Source organism: Etheostoma spectabile, chromosome 13 (assembly GCF_008692095.1).
Source record: "Etheostoma spectabile isolate EspeVRDwgs_2016 chromosome 13, UIUC_Espe_1.0, whole genome shotgun sequence".
Lineage (NCBI taxonomy): Eukaryota > Metazoa > Chordata > Actinopteri > Perciformes > Percidae > Etheostoma > Etheostoma spectabile.
Genome location: NC_045745.1, coordinates 15,865,797 through 15,886,255, shown reverse-complemented (window position 1 = coordinate 15,886,255; position 20,459 = coordinate 15,865,797). Strand labels below are relative to the sequence as shown.

The 20,459-nt window shown below is 40.6% G+C and overlaps 1 long non-coding RNA gene across 1 annotated transcript in view; it reads left to right on the top strand.

Moving 5' to 3' along the window:
- Positions 1-10,238: 10,238 nt before the first annotated feature.
- The window catches only part of LOC116700470 (uncharacterized), a 22,049-nt gene continuing 11,828 nt past the window's right edge, over positions 10,239-20,459 (top strand). The window contains exons 1-2 of the long non-coding RNA XR_004334666.1: positions 10,239-10,379; positions 16,656-16,663. This is a non-coding gene — a long non-coding RNA (uncharacterized LOC116700470). The remainder of the gene's footprint in view (positions 10,380-16,655; positions 16,664-20,459) is intronic.

Below are 20,459 nucleotides of genomic sequence, written 5' to 3'. Positions count from 1 at the left end.
TAAATCCAGACAGCTAGCTAGACTATCTGTCCAATTAGGGTTTTGAACAACAACTTTTTAACGTACTCATGTTCCCCAAAACAAGTTCCTTCCCGAGATGACTTTGCAGCGGCACCGTGGCTTTTCCACGTTCTTAGTACTGCCTGTGACAATTGTGATTGGTTTAAAGAAATGCCAGTGAACCACAGCACAGTTTTCTCCCATCCTCGAATGCTGTGTGGACTAGCCAGACCCTCCTCCCCAGTGCTGTTCTAGAAAAGGAGTTTCTGAAGCCTCTGCTGGCCGACCTGCAGAGGGCACAGCGCAGAGGAAAAGAGGAGAGGACAAACTTCTTCACCAATCCTTTTGTTTTGCATGCTGACTCCTTGAGGTGAAAAGCAACGGAATGCTGGAGATTTCCAAAGAAGACCTGGAAAAACCCATTCTTGTTCAATACAGCAACCCCACAGGCAACAAGCATCTGGGCCCACCAGGTTATGCGCCTAAGCTATCTGGTTAGCAAGGCTATCTGTTGAGCATGACCAGCATTGGCACTGGGCCAAAACGGGATGCCAGACAAGCTACATAACAACGGCCCAGTAGTGCTAAAGCTTCCATGGATACCGATGAGAACTGCATTGACAAAACTGATCATTCCATCAGAGTGGCAAAAAGCAGTGGTAGCCTTCATCCACAAAGACCAGAATTCCAAGACCATTTGCTAGTTGGAATGTACAAGGTGTGATGTTACAACTATACCTGAGGGTAATCTGGTCTTTGAAGCTGTGAAGTCACCTCAAAAGCTTTGAGCAGGAAGCATGCCAAAGCCAAAGCCAACGCCACAAATAACTAGGGCTCCCAAGGTGCTTCTCAACAGCAAGCCTGTACCGGGTGGAATGCACGCCATTTACCCCTAAAAGCCATGAAAGTCCAATGTGGAGCCAACAGAGGATCCAATTCCTCAGGAAAGGGAAATCTGCAGGACCAGCAGGAGACCAGCACCAACTCTCCAGTTATCATTGGTGGCGTGGAGAATGGAGGACCTGCTTAGTCTATAGGCAATTCCATTTTCCAGGAGGATTCTGTAGCACCATACTGCGGCCGAAAACATCTGATGCTGGTCAAGCTCACAGTGCCATGGGAAGATGGGTTAGAGTCAGGCTATAAAAGAAAAGATAAAGTACGCAGAGTGCAGGGAAGGCAGACAGAGTGTGAGGTCGGGGCTAGAAGCTTTTGGCAGGATCAAAAACACACCTACTCAGAAACCAGGGCTAGAGGACTCTGTAAAAACCATCAGTGAGCTTTTTGAAGAGACTGAGAAGGCAAGCTGTCAGGAAAAGACATGGGGAGCTATCAACTCCTGACGTAGGTTAGCTGCAGGGGGTGTCAGTTAGACGTCCCTGTTCTCTTCCCTGCCATCCGGAGACATTCCAGGATAAGGGGCAAAAACATCCACGAATGGTCCCTGGCTGATAATCCTTTAGCTAATCAAACAGGCACCATGGCAGGCGTAGAGCCCGGCATGACCAACACCTACCTGTTCAAACAAAATTATGTGAGTACATTTTTGTATTGATTGATGACTACAGTGCTCGGAGGCAACTTTTTCAACTTGAAAGCTTAGAAGTTTTTGTTATCAAACCAAACTTTCATATAATTTAGATGATACATGCACACACCTACAATAATAACAGTAGACTTCAACCTCAGTTTTATCTTTGATATTCACCACCATTCTGCTTTGACTGGACCTCCTAGAGATACACAGTGACTGTTAGGATGATTATGTGTGCGTAGGGCATTTCAAATGTGTGTGGCTGAGTGTATATTTAACTTAATTTGACTCAAACACACTGTCCTCACAGGGAAAGAATAGTTTTTTGCCAAACCGGGCCTGTGTTGTCAAGATGCACAGTGCCTCTCTGCCATTCCTTAGTATAGCAGAGGAGGGAATAATATCTTGAATCTCATTAGCAGGGAGACCGGGACAGCTTTGTGTGTGTGTGTGTGTGTGTGTGTGTGTGTGTGTGTGTGTGTGTGTGTGTGTGTGTGTGTGTGTGTGTGTGTGTGTGTGTGTGTGTGTGTGTGTGTGTGTGTGTGTGTGTGTGTCACAGTAGATGTGCTGTTTTTAGTTACTTTTGTGATTAATGTACTGGAGCTCTGTACACTTGATGTCAGAGGTGTTCAACAAAATGGATCACCAATTCTTGATTTCTGTTTCCTCTTCAGCTTCTTCCTTGTTCTCCTCTTCATCCTCCCTCCCGCTCCTACTTTGACTCTTTTCTGTCTGAGAAAAAAAGACAAGAAAAAGCAAAAGCTCTGACAAGAAAGGGCAAAAATTTGTCTAAGAGAGCAGTGTCTGTTCTTTCTTAAATGGTGTGTAATGGGTGCTGGTCTAGCTCTGTTGATAGAGCAGACGACTGTATTCAGAGGTTTATTCCTCGATGCAGCAGGGCCGGGTTTGACTCCAACCTGTGGCCCTTTGCTGCATGTCATTTGCCCTTTCTCTTCCCTGTCATTTCCTAAAAATGCCCAGAAAGGTGTCTCAGGTGGTTGCATTGATAAGTTATGACCTTGCTGAGTGCTTAACTTTGATATTCTCTTCTTATGAATTTGTTGGTTTAACAAAAATCTTGAGAACTGATACATTTTCCTTTTTCAAACTTTTCTTTTACTTTTTAAGCAGATAATGCCAAAGACATGCTGGTTCCAGCATCTTGTGTACATGTACTGTACGTATAATAATTTGCTTGCCTTGTGATGCACAGTTTAAAAAAATATTTTGTAGACTAAAAAATCAAAAAGGTTTAAATTTGTTCTCAGTCAGGTTGTTGTTTTAGTTATTTGTTCTTACTGCATGTGAGATGGGACAGCGCATCCCAGCAGGTTTTTGATTCACTGTAATTTGAGTCCCATCGAGTCCCATCGACTGCAAGTGACTGTAATTCAAGCCCAGAGTGACGAGAGCATAATGCAAGGGTAAATGTGTGATGGGAATGGGTGATATGTAAATGGCATGTTCTTCCAAACTGCATGTTCTTCCTTCTTTATGTGCCTTCTTTCACCATTCCTTGTTGTGTGTGTTTGTGTGTGTGGGGTGTGTGCTTGCATGAGACTTTAGAAGGACAAGTGGAGGTGAATGATCACCTCTTCATGCTCTGTATAATCGGATGGAGACTGTATGCCTCCGGGTAAGATTGCTCTCTCTACCAACACGCACGCACACACCCCTAGCCAATCAATGACCCGTGCCTGTACCATTCCTCCATTTGGCGTCATTTCAATGCAACAGTCATTGTCTTTCGAGCAGACAAAGGATGTTGATCTTCCCAAGGGCACACACAATTTTCTGCAATCTGAAGTCTCATGCTCGACTTTGGATTGATAGACTTGGTAATCCAACTTTCTTCTCTAGATGTCTGTCAGTCCTCTCCTAGGCGTTCTCCACCCCTCATACTCGTGTATGCCGGTTGCTCTTTTTTTATTAGACTGTTGAGGGAATAATTCTGGAACGTGTGTGAGATCATTTAAACCTCTGTGATTTAAAGAAACCAGTTGTAGGGATAGCGTACTAACAGTTAAGTACAGTAAGACTGCAACTAATGATTATTTGCTGTTATACATACACGACAGAACGGACCCAAATGCAAGGCTCAGGAAAACAGTTTATTGGGAAAATGTGAAGAGATAGGAGTGAAGGATCAGATATTTGGGGAGGCGGACGACAGGGACTTGAGCTTGGACTCGAGAACTGGGGAAGGCAGGCGAGGGAGCTCAGGAGTAGTGGGGAAACAGAGGCCAAGAAGTCTGAGGAGTCGGCACTGGAGTACGTGGAGCAATAAGGTGGAGGAGGGAAGGCTGGACGTGTCTCTTGTTTTGTCCACAACTCAAAGATATTCAATTTAAGAAACTAGAAAATATAAAAATATAAGAAGCTGGAGTCAGAGAATTTTTACCCCTTTTCCAAATAAAAGATTCAAACTGATTAATTGATTATCAAAATAGTTGGCAATCAGATTAACAGTTGACAATTAATCAATGTATCTTTACAGCTTTCCAGTTCAGTAAGATGGTAAAAAAGGCATTAATCTTACAGGTAGCCTAAAACATGAGATCAATGTAGGCTGATATAGGAGTAGCGTGTAGGGGCGGCAGCTCTGCAAGTGGGCTGAATCGACAGAAATTGGGCAAGGGAGTGAATGACATAATTCTCAGATTAGTAGGTAAGATATGAGGTGCTTGTATATGGGGTCTCTTTTGTGGCCTCCTTGAACTTTCTCTGACTGTTAGCTGACTTTTACCATTTCTAAGTTGATGTTATTACCAGTTTTGTACAATTTCTAATTAAAAGGCTAGGCATGTTTTGTTTATAAAAAAGTTGTAGCCTAAAAGAAACGGTTTGCTAATTACCATGCAAACTCACTGCTTGTTGGAGCATGAAAAAATTGCAGCAGGTGTAAGATAGCGCAGAGGTGTGTTTATAGCTTTATGGAAACTTGACTTATGGTTATTTATGTGTGTGTGTGCGTGTGCGTGTGCGCGTGTGCGCGTGTGCGCGTGTGCGCGTGTGCGCACACGTGCGTGTGTATTTCTTCCACAACCAGATATAAGACATCTTGGGCGACAGAGTCGGCAGTGCTCATTACCTGCTAAATTACCCAGGATCCTGTGGGAGGCTTGCTCTTTCTGTGCTGCTACAGTAACTTGGTGGTAGATGGGAAAGCCCAGACTGTAGACTTTGGAGTAGTTCACAACACTGGATGACTGGACTCGATTCTGCGTCCAACTCTGAGTCTAGCATGATAATTAAATGTATTCAATGTCATCTAGTGTTTAAAACGAAATCAAATTGGCACGTTCAGTCACTGATCTGCTACTCAGCCATCATGAATCCATTTATCTGGGGAACGTCTGGCTGAGAACAAATTCTGTTTTGTTAGCTGTGCCCTACTTTACATTCTGGACTTGGGTCTATCTGGTACATAACTTTCTGTTGACCACTGAGCAACTTGAGACTTGACTCTGCTCAATGGCACTTCCACAGTAGTAGCTTTATGCCATACAAATAATATTTCCTGACGCTATTAGGACTACAGTCTATTTTCTAACCGTTTGCTGTATGATCTTGGGGCTCCCATCGGTCCTTGTTTGGTTCAAGGCTCCTTCACTTGTGTTTGTTATTGTAATATTTTCATCAAAGTGTTGTTCCTTGCTCATAGATCTGCACTGACATTTGTGAACTGTGGGATCAAAGCTAGATCTTACCACACTTCTACTGTCTGAAGTGATTGACAGGGAAATGACCCTGACCCCCAGGAGTATTCAGACTGAGCTCTTATGAGTTTAACTTCTACTTCCAATGACCTAAATCAGATAAATAACCACATCTGTAGGATGGAAAATATGTCCAGATGCTCATCTGATTTATCTGTCTAACTCTAGTGTTACGTCTGTGGTATGATGTTTTTGTTCTGAACATTTATTAAAGCTTACAGAAATACAGTGCTATTTTGTGGTGCATAAGACATCACAAGTTAATGCAACTTCTCTGCACTACTGGCTCTATTGTCTACTGATGTAAGGTCTTATGTGACATTTCCAAGCAATCAATATTTTGTTTGTGTGTGTGACATTTCATTTGCAGGCAGTTCATAATTTGGTAAGGCTTCAAATTTAATGGTTTTGACCAGAGTGTACCAGAGAAGGTTGAACCAGTGATCCAGACTGTAGAAATCTCCAGATGACACGTGCTGATTACACACCACATATAGATGTTTCTGCTCACAAGAAATCTTTGTAGCCTTTTAAAATGGAGCCATGAAGAAAATACCAGAATGCTCATGGAGCCGTGGAGAAGGAAATTAATCCATGACCTTGAGTTGTCAGGCTTGTGGAGTGTTGTAGGGTCCTGCCAGTCTTGTTATAAATGAAACACAGCGTTATTTACCAGTACACAGGATTGTATATAAGCAATTCTTGTTCTACATTGGGAGAGGGCTGTATTAAAAACCTAGATTGGATGTTAGAGGGCCGTGGTGGGTGAGAGTGGGTATGATTTGATGAAATAATGCTTGCAGAAGTTTTTAAACTTTTTTCTTCACCTTACATTTATTTATAATGTATGTATTGCAGTTGAATTAGTTAGTTAAAACACAACCATCAAATATGTTTTTTTTTTTCAGAATTTTTACTTTTCAGGCCACAGGTATTTTTTTTATCTCAACTACACATATGCTTATAGAGCAACTGACCCTTCTGGCATCAAGGAACAAATGTTACATGGGTTTATTACATTTATTCACATTTCTACTCTGCTACCTTCCTGGTAGTTCCTAGATTATTGCTTAATCCGTCTATTATAATATGTTTAATAATGTAAATATTGCTTTGTACCTTTATGTTGTGATTGGTGAAACAGTTAAAAAATGTACAGTAAGACAGCAAATGGACTTTGGCTCCCATTTAAGAAACCGTTGCTCTTAAAGCAGCGGTTTCTTCAAGTTTAATGGAAACTTCAAGTTTAATGGTCATAACATGACATAGGGAAGTGTGAAACAGTTATTGACAAATTTAAGATCTGTCTCTCTTATTTCTAAGTTTTTCATATCTCCTTTAACTCTCTCATACATTCCTGTTTATATACGCGATTTTCCGATCGGTGGGATTTTTGTAGTTCTTAGAACATAACATTCCTAGAACCCGACTGTTCTGACTAGACCAATTTGGGGATTTTTAAGTTCCTCTGACAGCAGTTCCTTTAACTCTTTCAGCTCCTACTTCAGGTCCCTGCCCAATGTGAGTGTAGATTTGAGTCATGCATGCTCAGATTTAAACGGTTTACGGCATAACGTGTCATACCCGATGAGTCAGACCGACGCTGGTCGAGTGCAGAAGAGAGTTGCGCATGCTCAGATTTAAACAGTTTAGGGCATTACGTCCATCCATCCATCCATCCATCTTCATCCGCTTATCCGGTATTGGGGGGGGCTGCTCCAGGAGGGACCACAAATTTCCCTTTCATGAGCCACTTTAACCAGCTCCAACTGGGGGATCCTGAGGTGTTTCCAAGCTGGACGTGTCTGGAACACCTCCCTATGGAGGCGCCCAGGAGGCATTCTTACCAGATGCCCGAACCACCTCAACTGGCTCCTTTCGATGCGAAGGAGCAGCGGCTCTGCTCCGAGCTCGTCACGGATGACTGAGCTTCTCACCCTGTCTCTAAGGGAGATTGAAGCTTGTACCCTGGATCTTGTTCTTTTGGTCATGACATGGCATTACGTGTCATACTGAAATTTGTAAAACCCATAAAATAATAAACCTGTCCTATTACAAACAATAACAGAAGATGGGAATCATTGTTTTAGCTATCTATGATTGTTTAATTGTTAATGTTAGCTCAAAAAGTCAAACAAGTGACAGCCTTTGTTGTGTTTGATTGCTAGCTTGTAACTAGCAGTTCCAGCAGGTCCATTTTTTTTTTTTTCCTTTCCTTTATTAGTGACAGTGGATAGACAGGAAAGGGGGGAGAAAGATGGGGATGACATGCAGCAAAGGGCCGCTGGTTGGATTCAAAACCAGGCCACTGCAGGATTCAGCCTACATGGGGCAAATGCCAAAAAACACATGGTGAATTACACCCATTAGCTAGCTATATCCATTATTACAGCTACAGGACCTTGGGAGAACCGTCATATGAGCGTGCCCAGTGCAGGGTGACGTGGGCGGGCGCAGTTCCGTGGGTCTGCTTGCGTTCATTATGCACATTCCTCATGCCTAGTTTAATATCTCTGGATTAGGCTACTTGTAAATTTAAAAATGTTAAAACGTGACGTTTTAAACAAGGACCATTTAAGTATTTGGGCTGGTAAGTTGATGTACCCCAAAATAAATTATCCGCTGAGATAATAGAAGTTTCTTTTGCCATGCAAAGTTTATGTGAAAAGTCTAGTAAAGTCTAGAAAAGTTAGTAGAACTGTTTAGAAGTCGACTATTTCTATAACTACGTTCCAGTAACTACCTGGTCGGAGAGCGGCTTATAGTTTTTCACGCGTCACTCATTATAGCCAGTAGCTTTCAGTCAGTAACTGTTTTCCCGGTGTTTATTATCACAAAGAAGTTTATGTATCACTTTATAAATATCTCGCGGGATAATTTGATTGCCAGTGCACTTCCCCAGAGAAAACACAGAGCGTGGTTTTAACTTTCCAGACTATCCCTAATCAAATCTTAAATGGCAGGTTATGAGTTGTGCCAGCCGTGTGTGTGTGTGTGTGTGTGTGTGTGTGTGTGTGTGTGTGTGTGTGTGTGGTTGCGTGTGCGTGCGTGTGCGTGCACGTGTGTGCGCGTGTGTGCGCGTGTGTGTCTTGCAGTTGAAGCAACTATGGTTGACAAAATAAAGTACTTCAACTGCAATATCTGATGATGATTTACGGTCATATGGTTCAGAGGGGACGGTGGCTAGCGCCCAGATACACCCTTGGCCTTCACACACACACACACACACACACACGTAAACTCACTCACAGTTGTGTGTGTATCCACTTTTCCAGGAAGAAATGTTGTTTTGTGATACTCTTTGACCTTCATAAAAAAAATATCAATCCACATCAGAATTTAGATTGTTGGAGGTACTGTAAGTCAGCTGCACTGTTGCTTTGATTAATGACTCTACAATGTGTGTGTGTGCACTCATGGCCGGCAGGTGATGAGGTACCGTAGTTTTGCCAATTAGGAGAAAGTAGGTCAGAGGATATTGAAGGTTTAAAAAAAAAAAGAAAGAAGAGGTTAGAAAGAGGGCAAGAACCTTTGGTAAAGGAAAGGAAGAATTGTTAAAGGGTAATAAGTCAACACAATCAGGAAGGGGTGAGAAGTATCATGGGTGAACAGAAATTGCAGTTTATCGACCATTGTTTAATGGTGGTTGCTTTAAGTCAACAAAAGAGGCCCTCTCTCCTTCCTCAGAAACCTTAAACTGAAGCTGGCTGTAACTGCTGTAACTTGACACAACATACACACGCGCGCGCCACACACACACACACACACACACACACACACACCCACACCCACACACACACCCACACACACACACACACACACACACACACACACACACACACACAGAGTTCCCCACCCCCTGCAATGTTTACACATTGTGTACCACCTGCATTATTGAACTATGCCTGTCACTGCCAAAGTAGGGGGGACAGGCCGAGAACAAACAGCAGTCAGTGTGACAGAGACAGAGGGAGGCCCTGCTGAACTTGAAAGACCTAGTTCACAGCAGGGCTGTGAAAACGACTTTTTGGCAACACTTGGGGAAAAAGTTGGGAATCTTTTTTCTATCCCTGGAAAGGTTCACCCAAAATGAAAAGGTCTTGAGTCAAAAAGTCATGAATTAAGGGTAAAACAATACATAGCGGTCAGGGTTCGGTTTATACCTTGGTTTAGACATCCTGTTTTGGTACAAGTTGGATACAATGGAGGGAAAAACAAAACAAAAATACAGAAGGCAATTTTTTTTATTGTTTGTCTCAGGCTGTAGCACCCAGTGTCATAGAGTCTCTCCCCTGAGCTAGCTGCAACAGCCGGAAGTGTGTAAAGTCAGATGGAAACAGTAAACAAAAAGTACCCCACGTCATCTCCAGACTCCATCTGTAACTTGTAAACAAAATAAGACAATCAGCTATAAAACAAAAATACAGCGTCTCTGTTCTCTGCAAAAACAAACTAAATTACCTGATTAACGCAACGTTATCATAACGTCTCCTGGCCATTTTTCATCGCAGAAAGCTGCTCCCAGCCTGGCTAAAGCTAATATAGTTAGCCTTAAGAAACAAGGCGTCTGTCCAAACTAGAATTATGGTTCGGAGCCACGACTCTGGAAACGTAACACTAATCTACAACAGAAGTCATTGTCTAATATAACGTAATTTACACTGATTTAAGTGTTCTTGGATATACAGCTTGTTGTTTGTTGCGTTAGCATGTTAGATGTATTTCAGCTCACATACCCAACAACTGCTGAGCAACACCGACACACAGTCCTCGTCTTATCTCTCTCGCCTGCACTACTATATCTGACTGGGAAACACAAGTTTTCAAACTTGCAATCTTAAAGTGGTTGGCAAATCGTCGACAAACACTTTTGGGTCGCCACTACTCGCCATTGTTGCCATACTCGCTCTTAGGCTGGCTAGCCTCTGGATGCGTTGTGCGAGCGTGTCAGCTGCGTGGCGTGTCCGTTGTTATTTCGGCTATTTTTCACGCAACACGCAAGCGTGTTGGAAGCGTTTTCAGGCGAAATAGAATAGGAAAAAGTGTTTGTGTCATTTTGACATGAATACATATTAATAAAAGACATGGTGATGTTTCAAAGTCTCTAGGTTTTGACATCAATGCAGGTACATATTTATTAAAAACGTTTTATTTAAAGATGTTGCGCCTGTCACACAGAACAAAATATTCTCCAACCTATTTTGCCGTCAATACTGCCAACACTGTCTTGCTTTAATCTCTTAATTGGTAAACAGCTTATGCAGTAAATGCCAATGGAAACATTATTTGTCAAATGAATAATGAATTACGATTATGTTTTAGGGTATTTTTTGGGCGCAACCTGCCATAAAATGCAGAAGAATACGTTTTAGGTCATTTCCAGCATGTACTTTATTTATTTTGAGTTCAGGAGTCTGATAGCTTGTAGGAAGAAGCTGGTGCAGAATCTGAATGCTGCAAAACCTCTAGCCAGTGGGCAGTAGATAAAACAGTCCAAGATGGGGAGGGCTTGGGTCTTTTGTGATGTCTCTGTGGCTTGTCTGCAATCATATGATTTTTTTAAAATCATTTCTGAATGAGATAGTGTAACAAGTCTTAATCACACGGTATAATTGGAACCTTGACTCACTATTTTCTGGATGTGAAGTTTCAATTTTCCAAAGATATTGCTGATTTAGACAACTGACTCAACTGCCTGCTTCAAGCTTTTATTATTAGGAAGGCCAGGTTTTACCCTTGAAACCTGGTAACCTATAATGAGATTCTCTTTAAAAGTTTGTTAATCAGCTGATTACATTTATTACTTTAATTAGATATTCTGAATTTGTAATGTCATCTGCATACATTTCAAGGTTTAACTGATGTAATAGTACTTGTAGTTGTAGCTCTCTGCCAGCTCTGACAATGGACTGAGGAAATAGGATCAGGAGTTGAGACCATTAACTGTGCATCAATAGCATTTTCAATGCATGCCAGAGCTAATAAGTGACCAGCTGGTGCTTAGAAAGCAAGCGCCTAAAGCCTTGTCAGGAAATCTGCAGTCACAGTCGAGTCCCGGCCACAAAACAAATTTCTGGTGACAGCATGACATACGCTTAAAAGAGAGAGCACCGTGGCACTCCAGTTCTGTCCTCGCTATTAATTAGCAGTAGCTGTGTCTGTGCCAGATATGCACAAAGAGTGTGGGCACCTGTGCTTTATTAGTTTTTTATGGAAATAAGGAGAAATGTAAAACGTAGCCTCCAAAACATTTCTGCTGTTGGCCAATGCTGTCCCATTGAAGTATGCATCAACAGCAGCACCCCAGTTCTTTATTAAGTTAAAAGAAAATACTCTTGAACTCTCTTTCTGCCAAAACATTCAATCAAGCTAATATTGATAGACAATATCACTTGGCTAAATTGTTATTGATGTGTCCATTTATTGTATGGTGGTCAGTTTAAAGTATTTTCAAAGGCATTTATTAGATATTCTAGCATCTTGATTAGCACTGGAACTATAACTGGTGTCTGAAACTGTGTCATACATGCCCTTCACTTTTTTAATTGTGCAACAAAATCTATCAATGAGTACAAATAATATAACCCGATTTATGTTTGTCACCAAGAATATAAATATTGATGAAGCTGCATCTGCAGCTGCTATGTAATGAGCATGTGGAAAAACTTACTAACGTACAATGTTTGTATGAGATGCTAATAGAGTCGATGGAAACACAAGTTTTTGATGTTTCATGTGGGAAAGTTTTGGGTATGAAAAAATGTCCATCACAAATTCTGTCTATCATAATGTGTGCTCAGCCAGTTATTAGGGAAATGTTGAGCATTGTTTTCTCTGCAAAGTCCACATATCAAAACAGGACGGACAGGACTGGGTTTGGGCCCTAAGCTGTTCTTTGACCCACCTGTTGCTATGTTGGGCATTGTACAGACAGCTATGTAAAAACTTGATTCATAAAGCAATTCATAGAAGATTTTGAACCTGAATGTCTTGTCTCTGAATGTTTTAGAATAAATACTATATATGCTTGACCATCAATCATTAAAGCTGACATATCTACAATGTTTTTACGTGGCAGTGCCTGCTACAGTATAGACAAGGTTGATTACTTATTTGAGCTGTTGCATAATTTGGAAAACATAGCAGCTAGCAATGTGTAATACTACACACGGCTCATGTTATGCTGTCAAATGAATGTCAAATGTCAAATTTATTTTGCCAATTTTTTGTGCTTTTTAACTATTTTGTCATGCTTTTTAAAGAAAAAATCAATTACAAAACACAATTTAAAATTATTTGTAATAGTACTAAAAATATAGTTTTATATTTAACACTGAACATTATTTTAACATTCCAGCAGACATTATACCAACGAAGCACAGTATAACTTAAAATGAATGAATTAGTAAAGTAAAACTATATTCATTTAGTCATCTTTAGCCCCTCTTCTTTAATAGCCTATATTAGGCCTATACCTGACTGCTACAACTGAATGCTACTCTGAACGTCTACAACAAAGTGCATTGAAAAGCGTGCAATGGATGGACCCACAACAAATTAATAGTTATCCTAGACATAGGCTTACTGCTTTGGGAACGGTGGCAGTTCTTCATTTTTAAAAGTAGCTTCTCTGCTTTCTCACATACAATTTGGTTCCTTGTTACGATAGTAGCATAAGTTAGAGCGAGAATGTCAAGGTGCTCACGTCAGTGGGTGTGGAGCGGGGATTCGGAGTACGTGTGCTGCTGTGTAAGGGTAAAGAGAGAGGAAAAAGAGATAGTGAAGATGATGTAAAGTGAGTTAACAGTGAACAATAAAACACCAAGCTTCTCAAGACAAGGTGACCTCATCTGTTAATACTGCCGCTTCACGACCAAGGTCTGGGAATCCAAAACAGGAAAGGTGTAATGCTCTTCTCAGCAATGACATGAGATAAATAGTCTCTCGCTGTCGGCGCTTGTGCATGTAACAGACAAGTACCTAGGATTGGAATCGTTAAATATTGCAGTGTTTTGACCGTTTTGACAGTGCTTCTGTACTACCGACATGTTTGCTGCATTTATAAAACATGCATTATTTTCACTCTGGTTGCAATTTGATCACGTCATTCAAAATATAATTGTTCGGTATAATTTATTTGCCCTTTTTATTTATTAGGGCCTAACACCGCAAGTGCTTTTTTTTGGCCAAATAATTTTGTGTTAAGGGGATGTGACAGGAGGAGGACCCAAAAGCAGAGTCGAAGCAGGCGAGTGGCACTTCAACAAAAAATCTTTATTGCAGTCCAAGAAAACACAAAGGCGGGCAAAGTCCAAAACATAGGTAATCCAAAAAACACAAAAAACTCCAAAACCAAAGGCAGAGCAGGGTAAGGCAATCACAAGGGGAAAGTCCAGGGGAGTACTCACAGAGAACAAAACGGAGGAACGGGAAAACTCGTAGAAACATGTAGTACACTGGCTCGAGGACAAAACTAATGATGCAGCACTAGACAATGGGAACACAGAGGTTAAATACAAGAGGTAACGAGGTAATGGGGAACAGGTGACACATCAGGTGAATCATATCAGGGCGGGGCAGGACAATCAGACAAACAAAGTGAAGTTAGACAAGACAAGACAGGAAGCTGACTAACAAAAACAGGAAGCAGAAAACACAGACACAGGGAACCATAAGACAGAACCTGCAACACCAGACAACGGAGAAAACTGGGACAAAAACACAGGGAAGGCCAAACGGGAAAACAACCCCAAACAAAACCCCAAACCATAACAGTTTTGTTTGCCAAACATTTGGTGCATTCCTTACTCAAACACAACGTAATTATTTCAGTGTGCCTCTAATATGTAGTGAAAAGAGAATTTCCACTAATATTAACTTGTGTTTTGCTAATTTGAATCCCCTGTTTGCTGTCATTTGTTATACACTGTGTTCTCTGAGCTTTCCACTGGCCAAATTAGTGTTCAGTTCAACAAATCTTGGAAGGTTAGATGTTGTAAAATGTTCACTTTTTGTTTGTGGAAAACCACCATTCATGGCAAATGTCATCCAGTGAAATTTGTGCAAGGAGCCTCAACATTCCTGACCTTACTTTTCTGACCTCAGATGGGATCCTAGAAAGTGCTGCTGGAAGTATTTTGGTTTTTACTTACCCCAAACTACCAGCTTCAGAATCCCACACTAATGAAAGTCCCTTCTTATCTGTCCTCATGAATTTTAATACAGACATAGATTACAGTTTGGTAGATACTGCAAAGCTAGAGGAAAGGAATTGCCAAGATTCAGATTGTATGCATGTGGAAGAACACTTATTGTTTCTATGAATATATCAGCAGGCCGAGGGATGGATAAAACAAATTTAAATTGTCCCTCTAAAAAGGGATAAGTGAAAATGGTGAATCTCAAAATACATCTTTTTGCCAAGATTCAAAGTATATTATGAATCTACTTTTCAAACTTTGATCTTTTCATTTTGGGGATGATAAATTGTTTGATACTGTGATCAGGGTGGTATCCTTCTCTGCTGTTGTATTCTAGCATTTTGCCATTACTGCTTTCACTTAGGAGTAAGGAGGATGAAATTGAGAGCATAATGAATATAAGTGATTTTCTGCTGACCTAGGCAATATCTAAATGTGTGTCATTTCTGATAACTCATACTTTGCATTGTATCTTTAAGCACCACCTTAAAAAATCTCAGATTACTGCACAATACTGTACATAACTCATAAAAGCTCTTCAAACTTTAATTTTTGAAAATTGCATATGTTTTTTGGCTGCCTCTTTCAATGCTCAGGGCAAGTTGTAGCCACCTTACAGCCTTGACCAGAATGTCCTTCACTGCAACTTTTCCCACATTCTTACTGTGCATCAAACACTTTTCTTTGTTGCTGTGCTGATGGGAGGATACTTATTTGTCTTGTTTAATATCCCCAGAAGATAAGATGCTCTCAATTGTTTTTTTTAGTGTCAATGACGAAGGGTCACCTTGTCCTTGAAGATGAAAACAAGTTGCACTTAGCTGTCGCCAAGCTGCGTTGGTGTCAAGAGATGCTTTGCTCTACATTTGGAAATCAGCTCAGGGACCAATGAGAGCATCTTTACTAACACAACTGTAGATGACAAGGGAAATTACTGCCACTGAACAACTGTCAGTCTGCCCACATACACAACATACACGCTCAAACATGCTTGTTTTGTGTTCTGTGCAAACATGGATGGATATAAAACCACCTTCTGGCCCTCTCATATGTTCCCAGTTGGCCATAACTGAGAAAATAAAGCTGTTTTGTGACTTTGTTTTGACTTCGTGGCAATTTCTTCAATTTCCGACGCTCAATTACTGACCCCAGAGAGAAAAGGACAGAAAATTGCAAAGCAAGGCAGTGACCCCCCCATCTCAGTGGAGGTTCAACTCATTTTCGATATTTTCACCCCCTTTGGAGCAATGGCGTCCTCTAGAAAGGCCCATATGCCACAATGGGGCTGTGATGATACGATTTAGAGTGTGTGTGTGTGTGTGTGTGGTTTGGGTGTGGTGTGTGTGTGGTGTGTGTGTGTGTGTGTGTGTGTGTGTGTGTGTGTGTGTGTGTGTGTGTGTGTGTTGTGTTTTACCTCTGACGTCACGAACACCATTTAGATTAATTCAATCATCAGTCCACACACACTTGGCTGAGGCCAATGGGACATACTCTCTAGGATAGATGTTTTTTATTGCACCACGTGCGTGAGTCTGTGCGTGCGTGCGTGCGTGCGTGCGTGTGTGTGTGTGTGCGCGTGTGTGTGTGTGTGTGTTTTGTCTTTATGGGATGAGATATGGAGAGAGGAAGAAAAAGACAAAAATGACACTGAGGGCGAAGAGAAGGTAGTGACTCAGAGAAATGGAGGGAACTCCATAAACCCAGAAAATTGTATGTGGACATCTAGAGCACTTGTCTGTCACCATTACCACTATTTTCTCTTACAGAGAAAAAATACACTGTCTAGGTTTGCTGATCCCACATTAGAGTCCAAAAGTAATATGCATAACGTATAAACATAAATAAGCTGCTTATTCAAACAGCCATTGAGGTTGTTGAGAACCACATCAGCAAATGATTATTTACCTTAAAAGATAATGGTAAAAGAAACAATACAAACATTTCAGAAAAAGGACAATAAAAACCTAAATTACTTTCTTGACAAATTGTGACAAACCACACAGCCTGCCTGACAGTACAACCTTTTTGTTAATCCTTTTGTTAAATTGGTGCATATTTGTGTACTCAATAAATATCAGATGGTTAGGTTATGGACATCTTCTTCACTTGGGGTAACTAAAATGACCACAAACCTTGGCTGCAAAATCAAGAACAGGGCAAACACAGGCCTGAACAAATTTTGTAGGTAATAAATCCAATAAGTTAAATAAGTTCAAGTCAAGGACTTGGTTGACAAAAAAAACACCCAAAGTGCTTTCTGGTCTCTCAGAGAGAGTTTTTGTATCTCAATCAAAAATAAAAATGTCACTCAAATACTTGAACAACTTTAAAGCTTTATTAAATTAAAACTGGTCCCTGCAATTGCAAGATAGTTTCAGAAAATATATTAATGTGACCCTAAATATCAACATCAGAAGACCTAGCACTACTTCCCCCTATACACTTTACACCAAAATTGATAACTTTGATACACATGCCAAGTAATTTCTATGAACTGCAAATGAACCACAACTGAACTAATTCATTTTAATGCATAACATAGGTAAGCTTAGTAAAATTTTTCATTAACTCCATATCCTAAAAGTCTATAAGATAGAAACTTTCTTATCTGGTAATTCTACATCATAAATGCTAGTTCTCGCAATATTCTCTAAATTTAGTGTGATGTGCTTTTTGTCTGAATATATAAAAAGCAGAGGCAAACAATGAGCTGCAGCAGTATGATACGTGACCGCAGGGCCACTGTTCAGTTACACAAAATGCTAACTTGTCAGCACACCAGTCCTCCCAAGGTTGTGGGAAAGCAATTCAAGGCTGTCAATCATATCACATCCATCCAATAGAAGTCATGTTTTCTGTGGTTGGCTCATGCTGCTCTCACCTCTAAATGACACTGAGCCTCTTGGTGGCTGTCTACAGGAAGCACAGAAGAGATGGCTGACTATTAGAGGAATAAGACATTTTGAGCATTTTCATGCATCGCTGCCCCACTTCCCTTCATTATGCATACTGTCTAGATGTCCTTGTTTTAGCTAGGGTGGATGGGTCAAGATACAGGTCGACAGCCTGATCCACAGTCGGTCAGTTCGGCAAGGACAGTTTATATTCAATCATCTTCTTTCAGCAAGTATTTGATGGGTGGTAATGAGCAGGGTATCCGTAATGACCTTATACCTATTTACTATGTACTTAGCTGCTGTGTTTACAGAATATAGATACAGAAATGCATATAAAGATAAAGCTGTGTTTAGTTTCATTGAGCATTTACCATTTGTCTAGTCGATTTCATAAAGGATCAAGGAAAAATGAATTGCGCTCGTTATCACAACTCATTAAATCCACTCTCCTCATGAGCAATTGATTTTACGAATAATCTAAATGGAAACAGATATTGACCTTGCTGCCAGGCTTGTTGTTCAATGGGACGCAATGAACCGCTTGGTGTTTAGTCTGTTTTTTTTAGAAAATGTGTAGATGGACTGTGTTAACAGCGTCAAAATGAGAATGTTTTTTTATTGGCCAAGTATAGTAAATTAGGATTTCACTGCTAGTGCAGAGATATCAATAATGCGCACAATAACATGACTCATTGTTTGTTGCATTGGTATATTGACAACTGTTCCTCTTATGCAGAGGTAGGGGAATTGTGCATGATGTACAATAGGCAGCACATCATTAAGCACACTACATTCACCATATATGTATATTCAGAGTGACAATGGTGCATAAGGCTATGTACATGCTTTTATGGGAAGCACTAAGCCAAGAGAAAACAATCATTGCAAGGAATATTTATGGTAAAAATGAAGGCCAGACATCCAATGTAATGACATTGAATCATTTCACATTACTTGCAAGACAAACAGACAAGTCTGAAATACATTTTCCAATCTTGTATAAGATGCTGCTTTCACAATGCAAACAGAGGTTCACATATACAATGACCTTGAATATTGCTGCTTCTTGCAATTCTTAGACTTTGCATGTTTACATTTCTCTATGTTGGAGGCCCAGGAATCCTTTTTCTGTCCATAAAAAATACCTGTCCAGTGCTTTTGTGTGCTCTCACTTGTTTGACAAAAACCCAATACCAATGACAGCAAAGATCAGACACATTCTCTGAGTTGTTATAATACTAGCAGATGATTTTCCACAATCTGTCCTCCTAACGTGTGAGTCAGTCACAGCCTTTTGATAGGTCTTGGATTTGTTTCTTTCAGGAAAGCTTATGTTCCATCCTTCGAACCTTACTTCCCTCCCTGCTTGCATCCCTTTCATCTGTTCCTTTTGCCAGCCCAGGGGGATCTACGTCCACAGCCAACCTCATTAAACCTGAGACCATCAAGATAAGACTCTATTAATGCGAGCCTCAGCATTGGCACCTAAGATCAATATTGAACAAAAAAAGGGGTTGTCTAATTGTCTGATGTGCTTGCAGCTGACCCAGGATAGGGAGTGGAAATCCGTAAAATGTACAAACCAGGTTTTCAAGCCTCACCAGACAATGTTGGTGGTTTCCCCCATCCTAGATAATGGCTCAATCAGATGCATATCAACTTTGTCCAGCTTTCTTTTTAGATTTGAAAGAATTTACATCAAGCAAGACTGGGCCTTGTTTGAATAAATAATATCTGAAGTTGTCTCTATTTGATTGTGTAATTTAAATTGTCTGCTAATATAAAATCTTACTTTTTAAATACTTATCAAGCTAAGACAGTTTTATCTACTGCCACACCGACAGTAGCAAGGACAGTAATTAATTGGGTGACTTATTGGCCTGTCCCTATGCAGGATACATTTTTGACTGAAATGCCTTACTTCAGTTCTTGAGACAGTGTCATCCCCCTCAATTTGGTATTTTAAATAATGGTGTATTGGGTTGACTTCCTGGTAAATAAAACAGCATATGCACAGTTTCAGTGAAAGTGTATTGCCTTCATCCGAGATGCATAATTGCAAAGCTAATTGCCACACATCACCACTACACACTCTGAAAGATAGATCTAGACAGGTGGTCTCCCATTAGCCTGTTTGCATATTCACATGCGTGTTCACAAGTCATCTTTTTTTGGCTCAGCCATTATTTGTATTTATTCTCTTAACATGCTACTAATTAGAAATTCTATTTATATTTATGTAACATTTGTTTATACAGGGTAGGTCATAAGTGCATACATAATATTTTACAGCAACAGTTAACATTTAAATGAAAATATAGAAACAGTAACAATGATGATACATTAATTTAAAATAAATCAGTACAATTTACAATGTGCAGGGTTGGGAACCTCTGGCTGTAAGGATAAAACGTTCTAAAAAAGCTGGGACAGGGTCAACACAAGACTGGGAATGTTGAGGATTGCTCAAGAAACAGCTGTTTAGAACATTCCACAGGTGAACAGGTTTATTGGTCATGACTTGGTATGAAAGGAGCATACCCAAAAGACTCAGTTGTTTGAAGCAAGGACGGGGCGAGGTTCACCATTTTATGAACAACTGGCTGAGCAGATTTAAAAGGTTTCTCAATGTACACTTTCAAGGAATGTAGGGATTTCATCATCTACAGTCTATAATATCATCAAAAGATCCAGAGAATCTGAAGATCTCTTTGCATGTAAGCTGCAAGGCTGAAAACCAACATTGAGTGCCTGTGACCTTCAATCCCTCAGGCGACATCAATATGTAAAGGATGTTACCACGTGGGCTCAGGAACACTTCGGATAACCATTGTAAGTTGTAACACAGTGTGTCACTACATCTACAAGCGCAAGTTAAAACTCTACAGAAACGCAGCCGGCTTCTCTAGGCCCAAGCTCATCTGAGAGGGACTGTGCTGTGATCTGATGAGTCCACATTTCAAATTTTTTGGGGGAAATCATGGACGTGATGTCCTCTAGGCCAAAGAGGAAAAGAACCATCCAGATTGTTATCAGCCCAAAGTTCAAAAGCCAGCATCCGTGATGGTATCAGGGTGTGTTAGTGCCCATGGCATGGGTAACTTGCACA